Source organism: Leopardus geoffroyi, chromosome C1 (genome assembly GCF_018350155.1).
Source record: "Leopardus geoffroyi isolate Oge1 chromosome C1, O.geoffroyi_Oge1_pat1.0, whole genome shotgun sequence".
Lineage (NCBI taxonomy): Eukaryota > Metazoa > Chordata > Mammalia > Carnivora > Felidae > Leopardus > Leopardus geoffroyi.
The window spans coordinates 25402819-25428444 of record NC_059328.1 but is presented as its reverse complement, the minus strand read 5'-3'; the positions used below and the strand labels follow the sequence as shown (position 1 = coordinate 25428444).

At 47.5% G+C, this 25626-nt stretch overlaps 1 long non-coding RNA gene across 2 annotated transcripts; it reads left to right on the top strand.

Moving 5' to 3' along the window:
• The first annotated feature begins 39 nt into the window (after positions 1-39).
• LOC123597568 lies at positions 40-24645 on the top strand. Of its 2 annotated transcripts, XR_006712162.1 has the most exons (5): positions 40-186; positions 9536-9688; positions 14885-20165; positions 21384-21465; positions 23781-24645. It is a non-coding gene; the product is annotated as an uncharacterized LOC123597568 (long non-coding RNA). The 2 variants fall into 2 exon arrangements; XR_006712163.1 differs by lacking the exons at positions 14885-20165; positions 21384-21465 and having other exon boundaries at positions 61-186.
• The last annotated feature ends 981 nt before the right edge of the window (positions 24646-25626 follow it).

The window sequence follows — 25626 nt, the reverse complement described above, 5'->3', positions numbered from 1 at the left end:
TCTGCTCCCGGTCCCGGGCACCGGAACAAATCGGAACAGGGCCTATTCGTGGGGGCGGAGCCTGTCGCAACCCTCGTCCTTTCCGCATGTTCCGAGATCATGGCACCGCCCAGTGGGCGGGCCCTCAAGCTGAAAGCGAGGGGGTCTGCTGCCGAAAAGAGGCCAGAGCCTGTGGGCACCGGAGAGGTGAGAGCAGAATTAGGGACAAAGAGGGTAAACGGAGGTGACCAGACTGGTAGGCAGGAGAGAGTTGGACAATTGTAGGTTCCATCTCCAGCTCACAGTAAAACTTAGATGACGGGGGGGGGGGGGGGGGGGGGGGGGGGGGCGGGGGCGCCTGGGTGACTCAGTAGGTTAAGCCACCCGCTCTTGGTTTTGGCTCAGGTCATGATCTCACCGGTTGGTGAGTTCTAGCCGGCATCTGGGCTCTGCGCAGAGAGTGCAGAGCCTGCTTGGGATTCTCTCTCCCTCCTCTCTCTCTGCCCCTACTCTGTTCGTGCTCTCTCTCTCTCTTAAAATAAAAAAAAAATTTTTTTTTTAATTAAAAAAAGTTAAAAAAAAAAAAAAAGAGCAACATAACTTGGGATGGATGGTGAACCTCTGGTTCTTCTCCTGTAAAGTGAGGATAATAATAGCACTCGTTGGCTGGGTTTTTGTGAGGCTTCAATGAGATAATACACCTAAGACGATTAAATCAGGGCCTGGGTCCTAATAATACACAGTGAAATGTTAGCCATTATTATGTAAATCAGTTAGTACAGAGCTTGGCACTTCTGGGTGTTGGAAAAATGTTAATCATTATTTGAATAATAATAATCAGAATAATTTCAATATAAATGCAGTCGCTTTTTACCATTATGAATAGGTCGGGATATGAGCAGTCTAATAGGGGGGTTGAACATGTAGGGTTTTGTAGTCAGGCATGGATCCAAATCCCTACTTCCTAGCTGTGTGGCCTTGAATGAATTACTGCATCGCTTTATCACTTTTGTGTTTGGTTTTTGCATCTGTAAAATGTGAGTGATATAACAGAATCTACATTGTAGAGTGTTGTATAGATTAAACAAGATAACGCAGGTAAAGCATGGTCTCTGGAATCACACTGCTTGTGTCTGAAACTTCTTTCAAATGCAGGATGTTGGCTTTGCCCCTCACTAGTTGTAAAACCTTGGGCAAATTACTTAACCTCTTTGTACCTCCGTTTCCTAATCTGTAAAGTGGGAATTATCATAATGGCATCTACTTAATAGGGTTTGTGAGAGGACTAAATGGAGAAAAGTTTGTAAAGGACTTGGCACATTTCTGGCAGGAGGAGTTTAATAATCATTATTCTTATTTTTTACTAATGGGTATGAGACTTTAGGGAAAGTGACAGTACGTGGAATTTGGCGCGTGCTCAGTACATGCTGGCTTCTGCTAAAATTAGGGGAACTCTAGATTTTAGTTTTAAAGGCGTAGTTTCTCACGTTCATGAAACATGTTCCAACTTATTCATAGTTAATAACTCATGTGATTGTGCTCAGTGAACATAACAGTGACCCATGCACCACTCCTTGCTATTGAAGTCTTACAACAGCCCCATGAGGCTGGTAGTATTACTTTCAATTTACAAGGAGGAAATGGTGGCTCACCCAGATGAAGTGACCTGCTCAAGATCACATAGTAAGTGTCAGGCCAGAATTTGAATCACTGGGCTGACCCCAGAGGTCTCTTCTGGGTCCCACGCTGCATAGGGAAAAGATCACAGGTGGAGTAGGGTGGAGGTTGAGTGGGGAGACAGTGTGTCAAACATTTGAGAGAGTGTCCGGATTTGAACTGGGAAAGTCAGATTTGCGGGGTGAAGGATGGCCGCTTCAGGATCATCTGTCTGGGAGAAGCCTGTGGTGAGGATGTAGAGAGAGAGAAAAACACCGTTCGGACACAAGAGGGCGCCCCTCACCCTAAATCCAGCCTGGAATTCTTTGATGGTTTCCCTTAGCTTTTTTTTTTTTTTTTTTTTTTTTTTTTAATTAAAGCCTGGGATTTTACAGAAGAGGAAAACTAAGACCCTAAGAGGCCAAGTGCCCTGCATAGTGTCATATAGACCCCAGTTCTCTGCTTCCCCATCCACCAAGATTTTTTTCTGTCCACAGTTGTCTACAAGACCCCCTCTGGGCCAGCCCAGCCCTAGGCTCTAAGGATGCAGAGATAAATCAAACTGGTCCGTCTCCAGGGCCTGATCTCCAGACTTTCCAGAACCAATTTCCTATTAGTAAATTGGTAATGCTTCCTATTAGTAAGATATTTTTGAATACACACTCTCAACGTGTTATTTACGTATAAGGATATGAATGTAGTACATATATAATTGCACAAAAAGCTAACTTTTATTGAACGTTTATAATGCATTACTAGGTCCTGCTCTCAGTGCTTTATACATATTCACTTAACAGTCACAAAATCTTCTGAGCAAGAGTCTAATACTATCCCATATTACAAAAGAGGAAACTGAGGTACAGAGGTTAAGTAACATAAAGCCATATAAAGCAGGCAATCGAGCTTCAGAATAAAATGAGATCAAAGAATAGAAATACGTATGAGTTTTAACGTTTTGTTCTAAACCTCCATGAATCATCTCAGGCACCCCTCTTTGGAGACCAATGCTCGAGGGGCCCCAGGCCTGTGTGGGCCAGTACAGTGTAACCAGTACTTTCGGAAAGGGAAGTGCAGGGGCTGATGGGAACCCACAGGCAGCAGCTTACCTAGGCTGGGAGGTCAGGAAAGGCTTCTGGAGAAAGTTGGTGGCTAAGCTGGATCTTAAAAGATCTGTAGTAGCTCCCCAGAGGAGAGAAATTGGGGGAAAGTGTGTTTCTGGGTGAAGGAGCAGTGCATGCAAAGGCCCAGAGGCAAGAGCACGTGGTGTTCCGGGAGCTCCAAATTGGAGCAAAAGCTCCAAATAGTTTGGCATGGCTAGACATGGAGTGCCAAGGGGGTGGGTTCTTCCTCCCAGTGTTGTTATGAGGCTCAAATAAGACCATAGGTATGACCACGCCTTTGTGTTTTTACTGAGGGAACAGGCGATCAGTCTGCTGCCTCCTGGGCAGCATCCCAGCTTTTCGGTCCTCAGCTGCCAATTCCTCTATAACCCAGATGGCAAGAGGGGCCCCTCTGCCCCTTGAAGATCTGATTGAACTTGGCACAGACCCCCATTTCACAGTTGAGGACTGCTCCCAGCGTTGCCTCCTCTCCCGCACCCTCCATGAATTTCCAACTTCACTTCCTCTGGGCTACAGTTTCCGTGACCCCAGCCCCTTCGCCTTCTGCCTCATGTGGGTTTCCATCGAAAACAGAAAGTCCAATTAAGCCAAGCATTTCATGGATTTAGTAAATTTACTCAGGATTTGGAGATCTTGAGATCACATCACATACCGCACGGCCACCTGCCATCTCCCAAATTTTCTCATTCAGCTTCCAGAGCCTTCCCAAAGCCTGTGTTCCCCAAATCACCAGCTGATCCTCCCTACACGTGCGGCACCCCCACCTCCCACCAGAAGCTGTGTTCAGTCCCGTGCACCCACACATACCCACTCTCTCCCTGTCAGGCTGGCTTGCTTGTCTTATCCCTACCTCCAACATGCACGCACCCACTCTAACCCAACCCAGGCTGCCCTAGCCTGCTCCCCAGCCACGCCCAGAAGCCGTCCTCTCTTTCATCTTCTTTGGGCCACACATGAAAGTCCTCTCAGCGGAGCAGCCAAGCCAGTCCATGGTAGCCAAGGGTGGTGGTGGCGGGAGACAGGCTTCAGGAAGACCAGCAGCAGCACCGGAGGATGGGGGAGCAGCCGGCAGGAAAGTGGCCAGGTGACGCTCCAAGCAACTGTGTGAGGTGTGCAGGACCTGGTGACTCAGCACAGAGTGTGAGCCGGCTGCTTGCCGTGCCGTCTGCCACATTGTCAGCCACATCCTTGCCTGCCTTGGGATCGTGCTTGGGGAGGCAGAGGCACAGCTCCTAGCTGGTAGGAAGGCTGCTCTCCAGAGTAGACAGCGGCTCCCGCACCACCCAACCCTGGTCTTGCCTGCAGTGGGACACAAACACATCATAGAGGAACCTCTTACTCTCCCCCTTCCAACCCCTGAGATCCTGAAGACCAGCCCTGAACAAGGCTAGAGATTGAAGATCCAGGAGTTTCTGGCTTCGTGTAGGAGGAGCTAGGAGATCAGCAGAAGCAGCAGGCAGAGTGGCCCCAAGAGAGTTCCGGCTCCCAAAGTTTTGAGGCAGTGGCTCCAGAGAAAAGAGAAAAGGGGATTCTTGGGGGTGGCCCCCAGCTTTTGGCCAGCACAGCTAGTGTGATACCTTGTTCATGTATGTACTGGGGGAACCACTCAAGCCAGGGCTCCACCCAGGCACTGTCACACTGGCAGGCTAAGGAAGCACCCAGAATATACAGATACTGGGGTATCTGGGGACTGTGCTCCTGGGGCCTGCCATCCAGAACAAAGCCTGTCTTCCACTAGTCTAGCACTGCCATCCAGAACAAAGCCTGTCTTCCCGTCTAGCACTACAACCCGGAGACTGCCAGGGCTCCGGAAAGCAGCAGCAGACTGTATCTCCAAACCCGCTTTGGCCAGCTCCTCAAGCCACCCTGGGCAGGGTCAGGCTGGGGACCACAATGCTTGCAGCTTTAGCTCCCATAGGCTGGGCAGCCCCATGATGCATCAGGCCCAGGGCTATGCCCATCCACCCATACCCGCAGATACTGGAGTCTGGCAAGCTGCCAAAAGAAGAAGCTAGAGGCACCCGGGAGCACAGGGCCTCCAAGCTATTGCCAAGCAGGAGGAGTTGGCAAAAGGCAGGGAAGATCTTGGCGACATTCCGGGTCCCCAGCTGCAGTGCCTAGCCTTTCAGAGTCAGGGTTTGCAAGACTGGAAAAACATGCGGAGCCAGCTTCCAAAACTTCCTCTCTAAGGCTGCACAAAGCTCTAAGCTGGCCAGCCTCTTGGGCAGGGACAACTCTACCCCAGAAAGGCCAGAGGGGAACTACAAGCTCAAGCTGTGTGGACTCTCTGGGCCCTGGAAGTCCAAGGCCAGGCTCAGCACCATGTGGGTATCCAGCAGGTTTAGGCTGATCTAGTGCGAGCAGAGGGGCTACCAGTGGATTCCTGCCAAGCCCACCATCTCCAGCCTCAGGCCCTGGAATACTTGGCCCTCCAGATGAGTCATGTGGTTTCCCTGATGTGGCAGCTCCCCAGGAGGAAGTGGCTAGGGACAGGGTATGCACCCCATTGTTGGACAGACCCAGGGCCCCTGTTTCATATGTGCAGTGTGGCACTCCGCAGCCAATTGCTGTTCAGCTTCAGTCCCTGAAGCCTGGGCATGGCAGCCAGGAAGCCTGGTTACATCCTGTTAAACCTGGTCAAACCGCTGTTAAGACCCAAGATCTACAGGCTGTGGCAGGAAGCCAGAGCCTCCAGAGCTACGCGCCCCATTAGAGTAGTTCCCAAGTTCAGCTCGTGCAGCTCAAAAGGGGCAGCTGCCCCGGCAGGCAGCTCAAGTCCAGTCTCTGCAGCCCCAGTCCTACCACTGCAGCTGCCTCCATCTTGGTGTGGCCCAGACACAGAGCCTCCAGCCGGAGGCCCTGGAGGGCCCAAAGACTGGCCATTTTCAGCTAGGTGGTGAATGGCAGGTCCAAAGTGTCCAGGCGTCACCAGAGGAGGGGCCAAGCACCAGGTCTGAGAAGATGCCGGCCAGCTCCCTCACATTCTGATACCAACTATACTTGACAGCCAGCTGTGTAGACCAGAAGGCAACTGAATACCCAAGTTCCCATCTAGGCAGGGCCCCAAGAAAGCAAGGTACTAGAGGAAGCTCAGGTTGCCCGAGATGTCAGGGGCAGAAAGAAGTAATCAGTTCAGGGTCCAATGAAAAAGCTGCTATAGCTGCCCCAAGCCCCCGGGACTTCCTGGCAGGAGCTGGGGAGATGCAAACCAGCCCCAGGACCTGAGCTCAGGAAAGTGGAAGAGGGCATCCGGGGGCAAGACAGAAGTGGAACCAGTGAAACAGACTTCCTCCACGCTCTATGGCACAGCCGCCAAGGCCTGTGTCAGGTTGGTCACTGAGAAGACTGCTGCAAGGAAGGGTGGACTGGAGTCCAGGGGGCAAATCAGAAAGAAGTGGGAGCTCAGAGGTGGCCAGGAGCTTTCCATCACCGGGCAGCTGGAAGCAGTCCAGCCTGCAGTCAGAGGAAGGGATAAGAGTGCTCGCCCATCTTGGCACCAAGCCTGGTCTGCAGAGAAGCAGAATCAGAACCCCACTCTCTCCTCCCTTCCCTTCTCCAGAGGGGAGCCCAGACTCTATCCTCCGCTTACACACACACACACACACACACACACACACACACAGTCACAGCACTGACAGGTATACAGCCCCCAGGGTACCCAGGAGGCTCTGGAAGCAGGGGCAGAAGGCCACAATGCTTCCAAACCGCACAGCTTCTGGAGGGTGATACCAGCCTGAAGATGCTTGGAGCCCAGGGTCCAAGGGCCAGAGAAAGGCAGAAGTACACTAATGGGAGGAGAGACCCATCTCACTTTTCTGCTGTGAGTGAGCAAGCAGGCAGTGTTTCTGAGCACAGGATCTGGACCTAGAGGTCCAGGATCCCACTCGGCCATCGTCCTCCACTGCAGTACGTTTCACCTCTCTGAGCCTCAGTTTCCTCCTCTGCGCGTCAAGTGTACTAATACTGGCTTGATAAGATTGCTACAAATGACATATGGTGGCAGTATGGCAACACCCCCTTATACTACTTGCTTTCCTCCCCCTAGTAGAAAGGAAATCTTGAGTCAATCAGGATTTTTTAAAATGCAGCTGTTTTATTAAGCAAAATAATACATCAAAATGATGCCTTTTTAAACATCTTGTAATGCTCCATGTGGAAGAGTCCAAAAAGCCCAAGAGTTTTCCAAGAAGACCATAGCGGTCCATTCCTGTCCTTCCTGGCCAGGGCTAGGAAGAATGGTCTTCGGGGCCTTGACCTTGTGCACCACCAGGATGGAGTCAGGACTCCAGGGGAGAGCAGAAAGAGGAAATAGAACTTTATGATTATCTCAAAGAGTGCAGTAAATGATTCAATAGTATTCAATCTGATCATTATTTAAAAAATAATAATAATAAACTCAGAGAGAAGAAAAATGCCTTGAACTTATAAAAGAGTATTTACCCGGATCTGCAATGCATTTAATTCTTGATGATAAACAGCCTGTTGCATTCAATTTAAAGCCAGGAACGAGGCAACTACAATTACTTACATCCAACATTATAATGGAGGCCTTAGCCAGGAGAATAAGAAAGAAAAAGAACAAAAATTAAAATTATAAAATTGTAAGTGTTTGAAAAAACAAGAGGGTCGCCATTTATAAGATGCTGTGATTGCCCACACAGGAATTCCAAGAATTTCTAGACACAGACTATTAAAACTAATGTTGAGCAAGGATGCTGGATTCTAGATATATTTAAAAAAAAAAAAAAAGCCCCAATAAACAAACTTGCTAATACACCAGTGCATTACTGAGAGCCCCAACAGGAAACAGCACATTCAAATTACAAGTTGTCAAAGAGGTTTGTGGGTAAAGAGACTAATCACAAACCTGTTAGCAGGGCTTCATGGTACCACCAGGGGTAGTGCGGGAACTGGGTCTGCAGCTGTCTGTCTCCACTCCTCGAATTATAAGGAACTGTACTTCATCAGTTTGAAGATGTTCATTTTTTCACATTTTTAACACCTTTGAACAATTGTAGGGCTGTGTCCTACGATTAATAACACCTGGCTATTGCTGGTAACCAGGCAACATTCAGGATGCGGTGACTGTTGCCCATGCATATGCATAGTTGGGCCGTAGCTGTTCACATTATCAGCACATCAACTGAGATACAGATATTCTTGATCCCACCTATTTTAGTTTGGTCGTCCTTTACGACACCTTCTGAAATATGACACTATAATTCCACATTGAATTAAAAAGTTATTGTACGTTCAAGAAGAGCATGGAAAGAAAGCAGCGGGGGTGCATATTCTGTGTTGGGGAAATAACGTGGGAAGAGCTCAGAGGAGCACTATGAATATGAAGGAATTTGAGGAATGCCACAATCAATCAATTTTTCTTACATTTTAATTTTTTGTGTGTACAAAGTTATATAAGATAAAAATCTGTCTAAATATGTATAAAATCGCTCCGAGTTATAAGTGGTGAGAAAGCATTATGTTGTCATTCAACTGGATCATTTTCCTACATAAAATAATGGTTTGTCTTGCAACTGTTCTTTTTTTTCTTTTTAATTTTTTTTGGCATTTATTCATTTCTGAGGGTGAGGGAGGCAGAGTGTGAGTGGGGGAGGGGAGAGAGAGTGGGAGACACAGAATCTGAGGCAGGCTCCAGGCTCTGAGCTGTCAGCACAGAGCCCAACAGAGCTGGAACTCATGGACTGCGAGATCGTGACCGGAGCTGAAGTTGGACGTTTAACCAACTGAGCCACCCAGGCGCCCTGTCTTGCAACTGATTCTTAGACTCAATCAAATGCAGCAATTTAACTATCTTAAACTCATTTTTCTCTTCTTTCCTTTCCCTCATTATTATTAGTGTGTTGGTGGTGGTTAATTTTACAATTTATTGCTCAGATTATAGAATTTCGAGACAAGACAGTAGTCATCACAGGAGGTACCATATCCCACAGATCATGGATTGGCAGCTGGATATAATTATTCATGAGATTTAGGTTGACTCCTTTGGGGAGGACTGAATATATTAGCGGTTGTATTATACTTGATGGAAGCTTTACTTTGAAGCATAAGTACTTCAAAGGGGAAAAGGGGTTATGTCAATAGACAAGCCAAGGAGTAGACGGTAGTAGGCATTTGTCATTCATTTAGCATCTGAAGCCCCCTTCTATGGCTATAAGTAACCATGCCCACCTTGCCTGTAGTGGTTAAGTGCTACTGCTTGGGATCTGCTGCTCTAGGGTCCTGGGAGCACTACTGAAATTAGGGAGCCCATATCAACTGCAGCTTCCTATGACTATCCCCAGTCTCACAGAGAACAGTCATAATAGAGTTTTCCAAAGATGATAGTGTTCCCCTCACTAATGCATTTCTCAATGCTTTCAGAAAGAGATTGTCTTCTGGGCCCATTCTAGGAATACAGTGAGAAACACAGCGCATATGGAAATGTACTCTCAACCTCCCCCCTTCTATCTTATACCAAGGAATGTATGGCATCTTAGCTTTGTTTAGTAGACCACTGGTTAGTCCAAGATCTAATCAACCAACAAAGCAAACAAATTAGAACATTCCTGGCCACTCAAACTAGTCTAATGCAATAAAAATCTCTGGTCAATGCATCCATATCGATACGTTCAGTACAATCTAAAATTATGTTGCTTCCTCCTTGGTCCCACACCCTCAGGGCCTGCTTCCACGTGTATTCTTTAGATTTGGACAATATAAATGAGCAGAACATCTTTATTTGCCTCTTCCCTTGGATTTACTTTGTAATTGCCTTCTAGGTATACTGGAATCTGATGCTAGTTATACATCTCTAAACTGTGAAGAGGATGGTTTTCCATCTGTACCAGTTCTGGGCCTGCTTCTTGAATCCACACCTCTGCTCCACATCACTGGCAAGCCAATACCTGCAAGTTATATTCTCTGACTTTCCCGTGAGTGAGAAGAGGTGGGAGGGCAAGAGAGAGTGCCGGGATGTTTCCCCCTCCTTCTCTGTTGGTGGCATCTTCAACACCAGCTGCAATTCTCCCATGGTGCCAACTCCTGCAAGGCAGGCCTGCCACAGTTCCCGCTTCCTCTGGTTGACTCTGGGCCCTGGTTCCAGTAATTACTACCTCTTCCCCTTGTTCCTGCCTCTGCAAGAAATTTGAGATTCTTCAATCACAGTCATAAAACATCCTTAGCTTTTGGGTGGACAGTCAAGCTGAGTAGTTAGGATATGAGCTTGAAGTCTCCGTGCCCCTCATGCTGCTCCATCGCACGGCCACTCAGCCTCTAGAGCCTTGCTGTCGATGAGCACTTCATTCCAGGTGACTGGGATTTTCATAACTGACTCCTTCACCATTGTACGTCTGATCTGTCAGAGTGCTCTGACTTAAAGCTGGGTTTTCACTGCCCTTGGTCCCAGTTCTGCTGCTGCTGGCCTTAGCTTGCACTGCCGATCCCCCAGAAATTAGATGCTGGAGCTGCTGCTCCTTCTACCCTATTACCAAAAAGGGATTCTGCCTTAAGTTTCCCTTTCTTATGGTAACCAGGAGTCTGATTTGCTTTATCCCAATTCCTCACGTAGGAGTTGAGAAGGCCAACATTGAAGGGAAACTCTGGGATCCTTTCCTGCCTCATTTGGTCAGGAATCTGAGATTTAAGACTGCCTGAGCTGGAAAGGTCCTCTGAGTTCATCTAGGCCAACACCTTCCTTTTCAGATGGGGAAACTGAGACCCAAAGTAGGGAAAGGGATTTTCCAGGGCCGAGCAGAGGGCAGGTGGCAGAGCTGGGATTAGAACCCAGAGTCGTGGGCAGGCCAGGGGAGGGTGATGGGATGGATGGAGTGTTGGTGGCAACAAGCAGCCTCCACTCCTGACCATTGGGAAGTAAGTGAAGCTCTTAGAGCCCAAAAGACCCCTCCCACTATCCCCTTGGCCCACTGCACCCCACACACATTCAGAAGGTCGGGGTCTCACCATCACTTCCTTGGGATGTGATGTGAGGAGTTTATGGAAGGAAGCTGAGGTCAGACTGATTCTCATGTGGTAGCTCTGGGAAGAAGGAGAATGGAGAAAACAGCTTTGCAAAGAAGTGAAGTGAAGTGAGGTGAAGTGAGGTGAGGTGAGGTGGGGTGAAGTGAAATAATAAAATAAAAATATAGGGGCGCCTGGGTGGCTCAGTCGGTTAAGCGTCCGACTTCGGCTCAGGTCATGATCTCGCAGTCCGTGGGTTCAAGCCCCTCGTCGGGCTCTGTGCTGACAGCTCAGAGCCTGGAGCCTGTTTCAGATTCTGTGTCTCCCTCTTTCTCTGACCCTCCCCTGTTCATGCTCTCTCTCTCTCTGTCTCAAAAATAAATAAATGTTAAAATATATTATATATATATATATATATATATATATATATATATATATATAAAATAAAATATAATATAAAATAAAATGAAATAGATGCCTTTGCTTTGGTCAGGGGCCACTTTCTGGGGGTGCCTTCTTTCTCTCTCCATTCACCCATCTTTCTTGCCTCCATGTTCTGCACATCCTTTCTCCCCTACTTTCTCTCCATCCCCTATCTCCTACTTCCTCTTTCTCCCCCCACCCCCCAACACTGCCTAGGCACTCCTGTCCTCCTGGAGGACAGACTTCTGATGAACCCAAGTGACCACCTTCTCTATGAGTTGTTAACTGGTCAGCAAATATAATTTCTACTCATAACCAGTTCTTAGTGATTTCACCGCATAAGCAATTCAAGTAACGTCACTGGAATTCTAAATAAAATGAAGAGATGTTCGCTAGACAGCTCCACCACCACCAAATCAAATGGCTTTTGCTTGCCTGAGTTCACTTCAATTCTTGTCCCAACTTTAAATACTTTCCTCGGAACCACCATTTCTCATACCTTCCTATATGCCAGGCATCCTGAGAAGCACATTAAACAATATCAGCCCAGAGATGTTTTACGTCCCAGAATCCCCCTTTTGGGGGCTACCTAAAATCCTTTTTAATAATAAAAATAACATTTGTTGAGAACATACTGTGCCAGAGCCTATGCTCTCTTTCCATCCTCATGACCCAGTTTCTGTACACTTTTCCCTCACGTTCTTCAGATGCAAAAATGTGGCCCAAGGAACTTCAAATGGCCTGTGCGAGGGCCTCCCTGAGGCAGTTAGTTTCTTCCTCTGTAAAAGGTGAGAATGTCCTAGTTACCACTCCCCATTCGGGTTTTCAGGGACCATTGGGGTTTGACTGTGAGTTCCTTTGTTGTTATGGCCTTTGTGGCTTTGCTGTTTTCAGGTGTAATTCCCAGCAGCCCTGGGTAAGGATGCCCTGTTTCCTGTTATTTCAGACATCACAAGGGCAGAGGAGTCCAAACAAGGGCTATAGAATGAGGATGGAGATACTGATACACAGAACAAATGGGAACCCAGCCGAGGCAGCTGGGCTACTCCATTGTCTTAGCTGAGGTCCTTTTGTGTTCAGGAACAGAAATCAACACAGACTACCCCGGGCATATTTTGTTGGGAAGATGCAGGGGTATCTCATGGAATCCTGAATCAGCCAGGCCTGGGGGAGGACTGAAGCCAGGGAGTGGGGCAGTCAGAGACCTTCTAGTAGTTTCTCTTTCTCTGTCATCTCTGCTTCAGCTTTCAGTTCTCTCCTGAACAGCCATCTCTGCTTCCACGTTTTCATGGCTGACAATGGTCACTCCATCCAATGGGAATACCAGGCTGAGCTAAACCAAAGTCCATTTTGGAGGGTGCAGAAGCCCCACCCCCTCCTTGCCCTAGTCACGTTTCCCCCTCCCATCCATTCCCACCACCCACCACATCTGCTCCATGTTTCCCCCCCACCTCACCTACCCCACTCCACATCCAAGATCTACTGTGGGAGCCCTGAGGGAAGAGAACCCAGCATCTTCCTTCCTCAGGGACTACTGAGAAATCCCTTTCCATATGGTTCCCTGTCTGTGGTGTGACCTTGCCAGGATGCTCTGCTTGGGGATGAATGGCCTTCGCTACAGTTCTGGGGAAAGAGGCGAATAACAGGGTGTTATAAGAGTTGTAGGAGATGAGGCCAGGAAGGTCATTGAAAGAATTTTGGCAACTCTGAGTGAGACAGGGAGTCATCATAGGGCTTTCAGAAGAGGCGTGACACAATCTGATTTCTACTATAAAAGAATCATTCAGGCTGCTATGATGAGAGCAGAATGGGTGAGGGTAGCAGTGGGAAAGTGAGAACAGAAGTATAGGGACAAGCAAGGAGCTATTGCAAAAATGCAGGTATGAGAGGATGTCAGCTTGTACCATGATGGTCAACCAGAGAGGAAGGAAAACGTGGTTAGATTTTGGCTGCATTTTGAAGGCAGAACTTGCAGCCTTGACTGATGGGTTTGAGGGGGGATATGAGAGAAAAAGAAGTCAAGGATGGCACCAAGACCATGGAAGAACAGGTTTAGGGAAAATAAGAGTTCGACTTTTGAAACATTGAGTTCAAAATGATTATTCTCTTGGGACTCCTGGGTGGCTCCGTTGGTTAAGCATCCAACTTCAGCTCAGGTCATGATCTCACAGTTTGTGGGTTCAGGCCCGCGTCAGGCTCTGTGCTGACAGCTCAGAGCCTGGAGCCTGCTTTGGATTGTGTGTGTCTCTCTCTCTGCCCTCTCTCTCAAAAATAAATAAACATTAAAAAAAAAATTTAATAAATAAAACGAGTATTCTAGGGGCACCTGGGTGGCTCAGTCAGTTAAGCATCCAATTCTTGATTTCAGCTCAGGTCATGATCCTAGAGTCATGGAATTGAGCCCTGCCTGGGATTCTCACTCTCTCTCTCTCTCTCTCTCTCTCTCTCTCTCTCTGTCCCTCCCTCTGCAAACTCTCTCTCTCTCAAAATAAATAAATAAACTTTAAAAATAAAATGACTATTAGATAGCTTAGTAGTGATGGCAAATTATGTAAAGTACTAGCTAGGTTAGGGGGTGTGTGTGTGTGTGTGTGTGTGAGTGCATGTGCACACGCGCACACACACGCGCAGGTATATCATACTTAGACCTGGTTCTGTCTTTTGGTGGCTGTGTGATCTTGGCAAATCACCCAGATTTTCTGGAACGTAGACCGCATCAGGGCAACTTCTCAGGGCGTGCTGTTTTTAAAACATGTCTATAATTTTTTGACACTACTCCTAACCACAGGCGAAGTGTAATTCCTCTCCCTTTGCATATGGGAAGACCTTAGTGACCAACTGCTAACAAGCCAAATGCACAAGTGATGTAACGTGACTTCCAAGCCTAAGTTAGAAAAGCTTCCACCTCGCTCTCAGTCTGGCGACACTCACCCTTGGAACCAAGCCACTCTGTTGTGAGAAAGCCCAGGCCTCACGTAGAGGCCACATAGGTGTTCCAAATCACAGCCTTAGCTCATGCCCCAGCATCCAGTGCCAGACGTGTGAGTGACAGGGCTTCCCGATGGTTCCAACTGTCCTTGCTGATGCCAAGTGGAACAGAGACGAGTTGTTCCTGCCAAGCCCTGCCCAAATTACAGGTCTGTGAGCAAAATGAATGTGGTTGTTTTGGGTTGCTGTGTTCCACAGTGATAGACGGCTAAACCAGTGAGAGTTGTGAAAGCATTTTGTACACCAGAAAGCCATCTACAGAAATGGATCATTAGTCAGTGGACATCCTGAGCTCCTCATCTCATGACCTCAGCTACAAGTCCTTCTGAGCTGGGTGTCATCTCGGGCCAGGCTCTGATTCCTTCCTGCAGCGGGTAGCATTACACGTGACATCTCAGCCATAATCTGGCCCCAGGCCTCCTCTCAAGTTCCCCCTAACATCAGCTGCCCCCTTTGCTACCACCCCCATAGAACCCCCTCAACACACTATATCCAGCTATGTCTCCATGCTTTTTCTCATTCTTTTCTTCTTTTTTTTAAGTTTATTTATTTATTTTGAGAGAGAGAGAGGAGCAGGGAAGGTGGAGAGAGAGAGAGAGAGAGAGCGAATCCCAAGCAGGCCCCACAATGTCAGCATGGAGCCCGAAGTGGGGCTCGATCTCATGAACCGCAAGGTCAAGAGTTGGACACTTAACTGACTGAGCCACCCAGGTGCCCCATCTCATACCTTTCTTCTGACTAAGTAACATCTTCCTCCTTAGGTTCCAAGGACTTACTTCACCAATCTTATCCAAGGGAGGACCCAAAACCTTCCTGTGGGAAAGAGCCTCTTCTCACATCTCTATTGAGATCTGAGGGCCACTTGCTAAAATAGGCAGGACCCTGTGCCTCTCAGCAATACAGTCCCAGTGGATGGGGGAGCGAGGTGGAAGGGAGCCACCATCACCTGCCAACGGAAAGGGAAGAGAGGGGAGGAGCTGGAACAATCTGCGTGGGTTTGGGACAGTGATTTTTGAGTGATCAGATGGTCTCCAGCTCCCTGTTAAGTGTCTGCACCAACTTGTATTGATTCCCAAACATACCTCACTTCCGTTCAAGGAGAAGTCCTTTCCCACCACAGCCGGGCTGTTCTGCTGACCCTCAACCCTCTCCACACTCCTGCTGAGCTGACTCATCCTTCAGGGCCTGATTGCCACCGCTGCTCCCGCCAGGCACAGCTGTTGTTGGCCACACCTGCAGCCATGCCGCCGGGGTCCTGGGCAATGCCACTGCCCCTGCTTGATTGCAGGCCACAGCATGCACAGGAGGCTATCGCTTCTTAGGGGAATACCTGAACACCGCAAGCATGCTTTGTCAACGTCTTCCCCTATTTTGATCTGGTGCCTGGACCTTCCTTCCATGCCTCCCCCTCCCACACCCAGGCCTGGCAGCACTCTGATCCAGGAGCCTCCCTCTGTGTGACAGGGATAACCTGGATGCTCACAGACCTTGTCAGCCTGCGGGAACGAAAGAGACCACGATATCATTTGGACACATATGTTCCTAATTCAATACTACATCATCCTAACCGAGGTAAACTTCAAGGCTCAGGATCGTCACAAGCTCGCTGTGCCCTTGGCATCTGGGGGAGTCCCAGCGTTGCCCCATGCATGCTTCTGCAGCGGTCAGATCTGTTGCTTTTGCTGCCTCCTCTGCTCTGCCCTGGACATCAGTGAGGCAGATGTTCCTGTGGCAGGGCTTGCCCCTGAACGTCTCTCAATAGTCTGTCGGACTGCTGGTCAGTGCGTGTGCCCCGCATACTACCTCTTGCCTCCATGGGTTCCTTTCCCTCTTTCTTCTCCCCCAACCCCGAGTTGTAACAGAGAACACACAGCTGCCCTGCCGGATTCTACATCCCCCAGACTTCCCACAGATAAGTATGGCTATATAGCTGCGGTTTGTTGTCAATAGGAGGTGAGCAGAAGCGATGTGGCAGCTTCCTTGGCTTACCCCTGGGGCTGTGGACTCAGAAATGGGAGCCTCATTTTGAGAATAGTAGCATCAAGCCACCAACCTGGGTCCCAGATGACTCTTTGGGACAGAACTGGCCCTGCCAGCTGTGAACTACTCATATCTAGACTTTTCATGTGAGAAAAATAAACTTGCATCCCATTTAAGTTAGCCTGTATCCTAAGTAATAGAGTATTGACTCAAGAACAGTCAATCTGTAGGCGTCCAATCTAATTTAGATCCTCTTACACCCCTTTATGGCACCCTGTACTTCTCCTTCAAAGCACGTATCACAACTTGCAATTAAATAATTATTTGGGTAATGTAGTGTTCGCTATCGATTGCCTTCCCAACAGCTATCTCCCCTCCCTCCTTTTTATCTCATGGAATCCCAATGTCATTCAGGTATTCATGGCTTCCTCCTTCAGACTCATGCTGCATGAAAAGATGAGAGTAAGCCCATCAGATTGTCTCTCTGAGATTTTGAAGTAAGAAACAAATAATAATAATGAGAGGGAGCGGCAGGGAGTAACGAAGCAGGCGGATTGTGCCCTTGATGACCTGTGCATCGTGCCAGCTGAGGATCTGCAGCCACCTGGATCCAGGATCACGTCCCCATTCCAGTCTCTGTTCTTGATCTTCCCTAGACAGCCTCTAAAATGATCCCTAAAATACACCATCTTTCCCTGGGCTAACAAGAGTGCCCACTTGTTTCTCATAACTGAGCAGGCCTGGATAAAGCGGTAACTTTGGGCAAATTTATTTAACAAAGGTCTTTGAACACCCACCATGTCCTAGGCACTGCTGTACTCACTAGGGGTACTAGGGAGAACAGATGGGTCACCTAGAGCATCTCTCTGAGAAGCAAAGTCAACTACACTCCTCTACCTGCTTAGAATTCTTCAATGGCTTCTAGTTGACCTCACAACAAAGCCCTAAATCCTTACGGTTTACAGCCAACCTTGCGTGATACAGCCTCTGTCTGTCGTTTGAACCTCTATCCTGTTACTTTACCCCTCTTTCCACTTACACCAGATCAGATCACTTTCAGGCCCCCCGGTGTGCAAGCTTCTCTCATGCTTGAAGCTGTTGTACTTACTCTTCCATTTACTCGAGTGTGGTAAGCAAAGGTACGAGGCCAGGATCAGGATGGTGGTGAGGATAACAATAATACTACCACCTGAGCACTTACTTGTACTTTGCATGTATTCTTCTTAGTCTTCATAACAATGTCACAAAGTAGGTTCTGTGTTCCCCATCTTACAGACGAGGAAGCTGAGGCTTCAGGAGTTCAGTAACCGGCTTCAGACCACACGCTTAAGTGGTGGCAAAGCCAACATTGGAAGCCAAGCCTATTTGACTCCAAAGGACAGGCTGTCTGGGCCAGCTGTCATCTCTCTACCACTCTTTTCGAGTTGAGCTGCTGGAGGCGGACAGGCTTGGGTTGGAATTCAGGACTCTACCACTTTCTGAGTGGGTAGCCTTGAGCAAGTTACCCAATCTCCCTGAGCCTCAGTTTCCTCATTTTACAAATGAGGCCAGCAAGAGAACCTACCTGAGAAGGTCACGGTGGCGTTAAAATGAAAGCATGCACGTTAAGGCATGCCCTAGACCAGTACACTTGGTAGATACCATTTCCTTATCACCGTTATTACCTTCTCCACTTAGGCGAGTAGCTCTCTCCTTCTCCCTGTCCAGGTTAGAGCCCTGCATCTTGTCACAGACACGGCCTAAGAGCTGCTTCTCTGCCAGGCCTCCTGGGGCCAGGCCTGCACAACTCTGTGGAAGGAAGCTTGGGCCCGCGCAGGAATGGCCTGTAATTGATCCCAGTTAGAGGTGGACAGGCCCTGTCCTCCTCGGCTGGGGCCTCAGGAAGCAGGGCGCTGCCTGATTTATGTCCCTGCTGCACCGAGGATGACCTGGTGACCTCTCTACGTGTCCTAGCATCAGACAAGGCCATAAAACAGAATTGGTGTTGCACATTTGTTCCTATCAGGGCCGACTTGTACACTGGTGCACCCAGCTTAGGTCAGTCCCCTGCAGGGCCCTCCCCAGGAAAGGCTGGTGTGTGTGGCCGCTCTGTGCGGCCGGGCCACCGGAAGTTCAGGGACGGTGTACAGAAGGGAAATCACAATCTCACATGTTTTCATGGCTTCCGTGACCATCCTCAGTGAAAGACACCCAATCCACATCCTGAACCTCCAGCTCCCCACACCCACCCTGGCCTCAGACCCAGTCTCAGTGACCTGCTGGACACCTCCTCCTGCAGATACCAAAGGCCTCGTCTGAACTCATGGTGTTCGCCTCTCTGCTGGTTCTTCCTCCCTCATCTGTCGGCCCCAGAAGCCGACACCTGGGCCAAAGAAGTCGCTTCCTCCCTGGCCTGGTGCAGCTTCTTTGCACAGACTCCTTGATAGCTCTGACCACACCATTTTGTGGTTAGAACAACTTATTGCAGCCTTCGCCATTATCTGTATCTCTGTCTCCTCCAATAGACTGTAAAGTCCTACAGGCAAGAGACCACATTTGATTCATCTCTGCACCCCCAGGGCCTAGTGTAGAGCCTGGCACAGAGGACCTGCCATGAACCTTTGATGAATGAATGAGTGAATGGATGGATAAATAGATGGATGGATGGCTGAATAATGAGCATAGATGCGTATCTTTTGAGGTAGTTTTCAAATAAAGAACAGGGCTTTTGAGGAGGGACTCCCAAGTTCCCCTGGGAATAGTGTGATTAGATATCAGCATCCTACAGCCAGATTAACCTTAAAATTGCATACTCTGAGCTATACTAGGACCTCTTCCATATTCAGATGACAGAGACCCAGAGAGGTTAAATAACTTCCTGAAGGTGAACAGTGATTTAGTGGCAGAGCCCCCGGATGAGCCCCCAAACTTCCTGTCTCCACTGTCTGCAGCCTCTTCCTCTCTTTCTACGTGCTGACCTTTAGTGAGCTCTTCATGAACTCCAGAGCTTGGCTTCCAGAAATAGAAAGCAGTGAGTCTTCTGGACTATCTACAGGGTTTTATTACCAACAAGGTGATCCATGGCAGAGAAATTGAGATGAGCTTCTCAGAATTTGCAGTTCTAAGAGTAGCATAGGACTATATGACTACATGGCCCTTATCTTCTCTGAGCCTCAGTTTCCTCACCTGCAAAATGGGAATAAGAATAGGATCTGTCCCAGCATAATGCATGTTTTTCACTTTAGGCTCTTGTAATAGGTTGTATTATTATTCCCAACTATTTGTTGAACTCTCAGTAAAAGGGTTATCATCCATCTCTGACCATAGCAATGAGACTCACAGTGCTTCTCTGTGGGGAGGGCTATACCTCACTGTCCCCTTGGTGTCTGCCTAGGCCATTCGCTTCCTTTGGCCAATGGAACATGAATAGAAGCTACATGTGCCACATCCCAGCAGACGCTTTAAGAGTCATTGTAAGACTCAGCCATGGCATTTTCGCTTCTGTCTCTGGAATGATATAGCGGCCACTCCTTCAGTCTGAGACCCAGAATGTGAACACATATAGAACAGGACCTCAAATGACCTACTGTCATGTGGTGTAAATAAGAAATAAACCTTGTTGTTGTCAGCTGTTGAGACTGTGGGGTGGTTTCTGCTGCATAGCCTAGCAAATGCTGACTAGTAATCTTTTGCTTATAATCTAGACAGACTTGTTTGGGACATCTTAAAACAGAGGGTAGAGTTTGTCGCAATGATATCCGTAAAAATGCATCAAATCCTTGGGGGTCCTAGAACTAAGTATTGGGCAGTAGTCGGATAAGCTGCCATAATAAGAGGCTTCAAAATAAAAGTCTTAAACAAGGTACACATTTATTTCTTTCCTAAAACAGAAGACGTAAATGACTGGTCCAGGGTGGTTAGGAAGCTCTGCTGGGTGAGGTCACCCAAACATCCAGTTTCTCTGCAACCTGCATCCCCCGCTACCATCCAAGATGTTCTCCTCATCTCTACCATGTCCACATTCCAGCCTGCAGGAAGGAGGACAGAGAGAGCGGAATGACCAGTGCTCCTGGTCGTAAGGAGGTACAGAGCATCTGCCCACATCACTTCTGTTCACAGGCCCCTGACCAGATCTTTATGTGGCCATAGGTCTCATGTGATACAGAGCACAGGTGTATATCACAGCCAGTTTCCAGCCAAGTGACCATGAGCCCTGATGAAACACAAAGGGGACTTTCTGTTAGTAGAAGAAAGGAGGGGACAATTTGGTGGTGTTTGGAGCGGGCTTATGTAGGCTTATGAGAGCCAATCACATGCATTGCCCCCCTTCCAATTCCTTATTCATTGATATGACTTCTTGAAATCAGCCTTGGTGGGAGTATTTACACCAAAGAAATTGGCAAATACTACCAATGTGGACTTCCCTCCAGCACTCCCAACCGGCCAGAGAACCTGTTATTAGACATTTTGCCAGCATGGAGGGTAACAGATACTGGCAGGCAGTTACACTCTCTTGCTAGAGTTGGGTCACTTTTTCTTTCTTTCTTTCTTTCTTTCTTTCTTTCTTTCTTTCTTTCTTTCTTTCTATGTTTTATTTATTTTTGAGAGAGAGAGAGAGAGAGAGAGAGCAGGGGAGGAGCAGAGAGAGAGAGGGAAACAGAGTATCTGAAGCGGGCTCTGTGCTGACAGAGAACCTAATGCAGGGCTCAAACTCACAAACTGTGAGATCATGAGCTGAGCCCAAGTCGGATGCTCAACCGACTGAGCCACCCAGGTGCCCCTGGGCCACTTTTTCTTGGTGTCTCTGCTAGCTTCTCCCACTCCCAAGCAGCTTCCTCACCTTCTGCTCTATAAGAAGTCCTCCTTGGTTCAAATTTGGGAGTACAGCTCATCTTTCTTGCCTCTTCCTAGCTCTAGATTGCCTGTCCTGGGCCAGATGCCTATGCCTGGGCTCCTCAGCTATGTCCATGGGTGGAGGGGCTGGATGGGGATCATACCCAAAGCTGCCTTCAGAGGGGCTGTGGGTAGAAATGACCCCAGAGGCAGACACTGTGCGTGGCTGAGGAGCGAAAGTTCTTTCTCTGACCCTACCATAGAGTTTAGGTTGTAGGAGACCATCCTTATCCAGTTTGTCGAATATTCCTCTTTATTGTGGTAAAATACGCTTAACATAAAATTTACTATCTTAGCCATTTTTAATTGTACCATGCAGTTACATCAAATACATTTGTAGTGTTGGGCAGCATTACCACCATCCATCTCCGTATCTCTGATATTCCTTTTTGTACCTCTTGTGACTAGATGGCCCAGTTTGGTGAAAGATGTACTTGCTGAGGTAGCAGAGGGCCTCTGGCTGAGGGACAGCTGTGCCCTATATCACAAGGTCAGTAATTTGTGGTATAGACAGGACGGCTCATGCCCTCTCTCGAAAATAAATAAATAAACTTTAAAAATGTAATGAATGAATGAATGAGTAAACAAATTAAATTAGTTAACTTCTTTAAACTTCACCTGTAAACAGGAAGGTATTTAAAATATCTAACTAGTAAAATAAAATAAAATAAAATAAAATAAAATAAAATAAAATAAAGTAAAATAATATAAAATAAAACAAAGTAAAATAAAAATAAAGCAAAGTAAAATAAAATAAAATAAAGCAAAGTAAAGTAAAATAAAACAAAGTAAAATAAAATAAAATAAAACAAAGTAAAATAAAATAAAATAAAAGTCTAACTAGTGAGGCAGAGGCAGGAACACATCAGAAAACATGCCCAAGTGTTTAAGCCAAAGTTCTAGAGTGGTGAGTATGCTGGAAGTTCCTGATGTGCTTGGTATTAACCTTTTAGTTGCTGGATGGTATAGAGGTCTAGGGGATCCCAGGGAAGAAACGAGGGTGAAAAGCAGCTGGAGTGGCACTTAGGAGAACTGGAGCGACAATCAATAAAAAAAAATTTTTTTTTTTTACTAAGTTAACAAGCATTTGAGGCTGTACTGGTGTAAACCAGCTAAATGTCATCCCTGTCTATAAAATGGAGGAATTGATACCTAGTTGATCAAAAGGGGTGCTGGGGAAAGGAACATCAATCATCCCTGTGACATGCTAGGAGAGGCAGGCCTGAGGTAAAAAAAAAAAAAAAAAAAAAAAAAAAAACACCAGAAGTTCAGAACATACTAGAACAGGAATGGCTGTACTCCACCTTCCTGTTCCCATCCCAACCCCTATCCCCAAGACACAGAGACATATCCTAATAACCAGCTCCAAGTGTGTGGCAGAAATGCAGCTCAATTTGGAAAGGGGTGTCCATGTCTGAGGAATTGTGAATATAAAAGAACAGAGCAGGACCAGGTGGCAGGAGAGACTGTGGCTCTCTGGGAGATTCTTCCTTAATTAAGGAGAGTTAGAAATAGGGGTCCCTCCCATGAAAGGCCTGGCCAGGTCCCCTCTAGTGTTCAAGACCCTGAACTCTGTGCTCCTCAAGTTCTTTGACCCAAAAGCTCAAAGTAGGAACAGAAGCAATTTGGCCCCAAGCCTCCAGACCTGAATTTGCTTCTCCCTTGAGCTGCCCTTGAAAAACTGATCTCTTGAACATGGAAGACACGTTGCTGGAGGTACAGCCTGTCTTCCAGGCAGCGGGGAAAACAAGAGATGCCTTACATCTGACTTCAACACAAAGAGAAATTTATTATCAGGATAGAAGATGTGTCACAATCTAAGGTTAGGGACAGCATAAGGAGGCAATTAGGACCCTCAGCATCCTGAAAAATTCAACCATGAGCTTTGCTTTTCTTTCTTGCTGCAGACTGATTCGCTCTTTTTCCTAATACGTATGATAGAAGATGTCCATTGCCAACAGTTCCTAACATCACCTCCATTCAAGAAAGCAGCCAGAGGCAGGCAGCAAGGCTTTAGCTCCACTCCAGGGTCTTGAAGGTGGGATGTGATTGGCTCAGCTTGGGTCAGTTGCCTGCCCCGACCAATAATCTGTGGCCTGGAGTGAGGGGCAGAATCACAGGTGTGTTTAGCTGTTCTCTTCCTGGCTCTGTGGTTAGGGGAGAGGCAGAGCCATTCCTAGAACATGGATACACAGGAAGCAGTAGACAAAGGTACCTTCTACATGTGATTTGTCTGATGTCACTTAACTAGAAAATGGCGAACGAAATCCAAATGATTCCTTTGTTCTTTCCATTATGTTCCGTTTCAAGGAGCAAATGAAGGTAATTAGGCTGGAGGGACACCAGAGGGGAAGCCCAGAGCTTCAGACTCCAATGAGAGTTTGGAAGGCAGTGAGTAGAGCAGTGTTTCCCAATCCTGGCTTCCCTGTTAGACTGTAAACTGGGGAGGACTGTGGATGTCTAGCATGGGTCCTGGCAGGTAGGCGCACTCAGTAATTAATGAAGGAAGGAAGGGAGGAAGGAAGGGAGGGAGAGAGGGAGGGAGGGAGGAAGGAAGGAAGGAAGGAAAGAAGGAAGGAAGGAAGAAAGAAAGGAAGGAAGGAAAGAAGGGAGGAAAGGAGTGAGGAAGAAAGGAAGGGAGAGGAAGGGAGGGAGGGAGGAAGGACTGTGTTTCTAAATCACTTGTACTTGGGTAAAAATAAAGATTACAATAGTAAATAACATTTATTGTATTTTGAGATTTGGCATATATTAAATAATCTGCCATCAAATCAATAAGCTGAATATTATTATTACCTTTTATAGATAAGCTACTGAGGCACAGAAAGATGAAGAAGTACCGACAGGGTCACCGGTTAGTGGCAGAACCATTGCAAATCTAAGCAGCCTGGCTCCGGAGCCTCCGAGTGCAACCCCCGCATCATACAGCCTCTCAAGATGTCAGCAGCCCACCCCAGACCTAAAGAATCAGATCCTCTGAGGGAGGGACATGGGAATCTGCATTTGAACAAGTTTCAAATAGGTGGTTCTGATGCACAGCCAGAGTCAGACTGCGGATCTAAAAAGTAGCAGCAAGCCTGGGGCTGCGTGACTAGAACAAATAAGTCTGCTTCCGGGATTTTCAAGTTTGTCTGATCATGTGAACATGAGGCCTGCTGAATAATGTTGACGGATTGTGTCCTCTTTGTGAGGGGTGAACCCAAACCCAGGTCAATCACAAAGAACCTGTGAGCAGAAGGCCAACTCAGGAGACCTGCCCATGAGACATTTTCTGAAGGGGCTCCAGCCACTGGCCACCATCCTTGGAACTCTGTGTACCTGCCTAGTTCCTGGACTTTGATCTCCCATCTGACCTCCTTCTCACCCCTGCTCTGATCTGACAACTCCTGCTGGGTTGACCCCATCTCTGACCCCAGCCCGCCTGGGTTTTCAGTCTCACTGCTCCAGGCTGAAGTCTCACAGGATGACAGCCTGAGGCAAGACAGTATTTGCTTCGGCCACCAATAATGGGAGCAGGATGCCACCTCTTCTAATGATGTAATGACAAATGGAATATTCATGTTAAAAGAACTGTGACTTTCAGGGTGGAATTCGGGTAATCTCAAACCAACTCTGTGACCATCACTGAACGTGGAATGTTGAAATAGAAATAAACAGGCCTTCATCCCAACTGAAACAATGTTCTTTCACTCATTGAGTAAATGGCTACTGAGAGCCAATTCCATGACAGTTTCCCTGTCAGCACTGGGGACAAAAAAGGTGGAGTTTCTGTATGCCTGATTCTGCTGTGGCATCCAGAGAAGGTGATGCGTCAGAGATTAACCAACAATTGGTCCAGAAGAAAAAAAGGCTGCAAGATTGCACTTTCAGATAAGGGATGGCTCTAGCTTTGTCCAAGGTTCCGAAGTCTCTCAATGACGGGATCTGCCTATGGAAGTTTGGGGAAGCCAGTAATGAGCCTCAGACACAAACACCTTTTAAAAACCTAGATCTATCTGTGCACCAGACGTTTAGACCCAAGGGGTGGGTAGCCTTCTTGGTAGGCATCAGAGAGGCTCAGGATTGGGGCTTGGGCTACCCCATTCTGTTCTTGGCTGTCCTCTAGTTTGATGTGGAATCCTCGACAGCTCATCTTCCCTCTCTGCACCTCAGTTCCCTCTGACCATTTCTGTCCTCTCTGAATGCCCAGCTGCCCAAAGAGTATTTGATAAATGTCTGTTGAATGAATGAATGAATCTCTAAAGTCTCTTTTAGCTCTGGTATGGTGAGTCTATGAGCTGGAGACATCTTTGGGAAAGAACGAGATTGGCCAAAAAGGAAAACTTTAGTCTCATTCCTATGGGACCCAAGGTCACCCTCTATTATTCAAATATGATCTGCCCCTTATGGACAACCTTCCCTTTCTCTTCATCCCCTTCCTTCATTTTTCATCTCCTCTGCACATATTCTTGTGGGTTGAATTGTGTCCCTCAGAAAAGATATGTTCAAGTCCTAACCCCCTCGTACTGGTGAATGTGACCTTATTTGCAACTGGGGTCTGTAGAGGTAATCAAAGTAAGATGAGGTTATACTGAATGAGGGTGGGCCCTTCTCCAAGAGAACTGGTGTCCTTACAAGAAGAGGGAAACTGGGACATAGACACACAGGGAGA